At 33.3% G+C, this 4,192-nt stretch overlaps 1 protein-coding gene across 1 annotated transcript in view; it reads right to left on the reverse strand.

The window, feature by feature from the left end:
* Nucleotides 1-3,921, reverse strand: part of LOC110458058 — a 14,887-nt gene extending 10,966 nt beyond the window's left edge. The window contains exon 1 of the mRNA XM_021509621.1: nt 3,567-3,921. The gene's annotated coding sequence lies outside the window, so the exon portion shown is untranslated. The remainder of the gene's footprint in view (nt 1-3,566) is intronic.
* Between the last annotated feature and the right edge of the window lie 271 nt (nt 3,922-4,192).

The following is a 4,192-nucleotide window of genomic DNA, read 5'->3' on the forward strand; positions in this document are numbered from 1 at the left end:
GCAACTCCCTCCTAAATTTGTAACTTGAGCTTCTCTGTGCTTCAAATCTGGACACTATATTTACAAAATTATATTGGAAAATAAATTGTCAGAGGACGGAAACGTCACCTAAGCAACAACCCCCTATTGCGTTTATTTATAGAATCACGCTAAATGTATTGTTTGTTAAAGTTATCGGAAGATCGTTCAAACACGCAGCTTTATGATTAGTCATTGTAAAAAACTATGCACAAAAGATGAATTAAGTATGCATGCACTATGCTAAGGAGTTATACAGTTGTACATGTGTTACGTTATAAAGGGTTGTATAGCTACCGTTCAAGTTTTGCTGTATCTTACATATGTTTCGGATCGCTTAAGCACTTCGCTTCAGCAGCGAAAAATTCAAGTTTTAAGTTTTTCTTCTATTAACCGTATTTTAGGAATTTTTTTCACTGCTATACATACATTATCAATTTACTAACTATTTCTGTATTGTTTCCCTTATATTCAAATTGAAGCTCATTGAAGACCTTTCATTTACCAAATATCATCACCTGACTTTTATCATTATTAAACTTAAAATGCAATTCACTGGCATATTCATTTAACCTCTTGAATTGCTTTGGTAGCTAGTTTGCTAAATCTGCAAAAAAAAAGTAGCATAATCTGTATGCAACGACACGTATAAAGCTTCAAATATAATTGTAGCTCATGTTCTAGCTTGCTGTACATATGGTATTCCCATTGAAGTCCAATTTCAACTTAAAATCGTATAACTCATTTACAATCAAATATAGAGCTGTCAAACCAGTCCAATTTTGGTAACTGGTTACTCACACAATGTTCCGATCGAGTAACCGGTCAATCGGTCAATTTGATAATCAAACAAAAACAACAACAAAACATGCGTTTTAGCAAAAATCCAAAACGTATTTACACCACAAACAGCCATGTATATATTGATTAAAATGATAGTTTACTCGCGTTTTTCAAGCTAAACGCAGGAAACAGTTTCATGTATCCTGAGTAAGTATAAACCATTGACGATTCTATTACAATTCATGGCGCCATCGTTTTGGCAACATTTACAATATAAAGTACAAAACAACACTAACATGTTAGCGCTGAAACAGTTTGAATTACAAATCAATCCGATTTTGGTCGCATTTATAGATAATTTGTAGGTCTAAACCAGGGATACATAGGGCTCCCAAAGGGGTAAGTAAATGACCGACTATTCGGTTATTGATTTAGGTAACCAGTTTGTGGTCTTCCGACCGAGTAACTGGCTAACCGTTGACAACCTTACTATACATAGTATTGCCAATTAGTTAACTCAAAAGCTTTTATCAGAGGCGTTTTTAAAACCATTTGAAGGCAAATGTATTTCACTTTCAGCTTTGCTAATGATTTGGCAATTTACTAATATGATTGGTCTGAAGTCGTACATATCGCTTTTTTTAAGGGTAAAAAGCAGTATTATGTTTACAAAGGGCCATGTCGTCAGTATCCCACCAGTTTCAAAATATAGTCTTATATCACACATACAATGATAACGTTATATCAGTTGTATGTTTGATATCCTCATTGATATACTAAATCATCACCTGCTGTTGTTTCGCAGATCTACATAGAAATATTCAAAACCTAGGCTTCGTATGACTAAGCTGTGTTAGGACGTTTAAAACCCGATCAATCTAGATGTTTGTCAAGTAAACATTAATGTCATTCTTTTTTCTTCTCTATGATACGTTGTCATTAATACGGCAGTATAAGGATGTACACCTCTGAGAAGTCATACATTTTCTGTATGAAACTTTTTTCTTATAGGCAATTTTTGGAAATGCAAAAAACAATATATAGCCGTGTGTTCGTTTTTGTGCTTTGATCGGTCAAAGATACATGTTCCAATTCAACATAATATGTGAGTGAAGGTGAACGTTTTTGATTTTGACCATATGCAGAACAAATTCACACAATATCTTCCAAGTGTGTTATCAGATGTGTATGAATGTTTACAGAATTGATATATTTTTTTTTAAATTATGGTAGTAAAATTTCTAAATCATATTCTTTTGTCTCAGAAGAGCGATTTTAGTGTACCCCTACACCTTAATTTTTAGAAAAAGTACTATTTGTTTTACCAAAGTTTGCAAATTTAACGCTGAATATAAAAAAAGTTCTGCTATCATTTTTTTTTTTTAATATTTAATAAATCGAACAAAAATGAGATTCTCTTTCTAAAACAGCCACAAAAATGGGGGGTCCATGTGCATCCTATTTTATTTTATTTTTTAATTGTGTCATTTTTCACCTTTTTGGGGTCAACATCGAAAGTGCTTCAGTTACATTTAATATGTAAATAATATACAAATAATAATGTACAATTTTCCAATTTGTTTCTTATTATTCTCACTATATTAACCTTTACTGAATTGTATAGCAAAAACGAACTTGTTACAATTAAACAAAGGCGACACAATGACGATTTAAGTGATCAATCTAGTGTCAAAAATGTTGAAATTTTGGCCTTTCGTGAAGCCATGCATTACACATTTTTCAAAATGACCGCCAAATTGGTCATTTTTTTAAATTGTTGTAAAAAATATACATACAAATATCAGGCATCTATTTTTGTCATATTTTTAGCTGCATGATTGCTATTAAAATTGATCATAACTTTATAAATATAACAAAAACCTGTAACACGAGATCAAAACGAGACTTGAACGTGATTGAAACCCTAGAAGAGTGCATCCTTAAAATAGCTTAATTCAAACAACGTGCAATCTTTAATTTCAAGGGGTCTACATTTAGATCTTTCCGTTTTCATACATTGCCCTTGTTTTATCAATTTTAAGTTCGAAATATGGTTTTGTTAGCATTAAGTATTCTCTTGTCTTTAATTGGTAACATGTATTATTCTTCATTAAAACATTAACCCAAATCCTGAACGTCAACTTAGAGAAAGCTTGGAAAAAAATGTGCACTGCACATCTAAACGTTTCCCAATGTATCCGAGTGGATTTAAGAAAACACTACTTGGATCTGTTATTGAAAAAAAAAAGTTGGAAAATATGGTTGATTTTAAACATATCAACATTTACACAATCACACTCCCGCACAGATATTGATCTAAAACAAGCAAGATCTTCTTGTGTAGAACAGGATTACATTATAATTACGCTTTATTATAACCGGAACAAAAGCATTAAGCGCCACAGATTGATCAATCAAGGGCGTTTGCAGGGGTTTCGTGAATGTCCAAGTAGATAGGGATGGAAATGTTCTGGTTATATTCCAGTAATCTTAATACACGATACATAATGTGGCTATGTTTTAGTAGGATTATCAAACAAACCTTTACAACATTAGGGACTTCAACAAGCCGTGACCAAGAGAATGTAGGGTACCAAAGTGCATTTGTAAAAACAACCAACTTCTGGTAAGAAAATTAAAGCATCACTTATTGCATAGCCCACCTGTACACATATACATAGCCCACCTGTACACATATACATAAATACTCATCTTTTCATGATGCAGAATAATTAAACAAATATACAAAATAATTGCTAACTCACCTGAGAATAGAATTGAAAGGCGTCACTTGTATCGGGAAAAAGCCTTCCTAGGCTACACCAAAGCTGTCTCGCTACGATTATAATTATGCAACACTGAATATATTGACGCATGCGATGGCGCCAATCTAAATTTTCTTGTCGATTTGGTAGAGTGACTAAACCTCCACCCGCATTGTGGTTCTCCGCCAATGACTCATACACTCATACACGATGGCTTTTCCTGAAATGACCCTTTGGCTGTTGAAAGGACATTAAACAAAATTAAATCAAACCAAAGCAATCATGTGGATATAAACAAGAAAGTTAAATATGGGCTGTGCGACATATCCGGAATGAATGCTTGTATACGCAACACTTTTTCTTTAAATAAATGCATTTGACGGCAGGAACGTTATTCCTATTACCCCGTGCCAGGCCCGGCTGAAATTGATATTGTATTACGTAGTTTCATCATTTTATTGTATGTATTATGCATTTTACAATCTTATTAAAATCTCCTCTTCAGAAATCCGTAAAGCCGGGTTTGAGTGTCTGTCTGTGTTCTGTATAATACACAAATACATGTAAGAACGAATATTCTGGTAGTCTAATTTAAATCCCAATGGCTGAGACCAAAGGATGTTCCC

The sequence above is a fragment of the Mizuhopecten yessoensis genome, unplaced genomic scaffold, assembly GCF_002113885.1.
Source record: "Mizuhopecten yessoensis strain PY_sf001 unplaced genomic scaffold, ASM211388v2 scaffold1171, whole genome shotgun sequence".
Taxonomy (NCBI): Eukaryota; Metazoa; Mollusca; class Bivalvia; order Pectinida; family Pectinidae; genus Mizuhopecten; species Mizuhopecten yessoensis.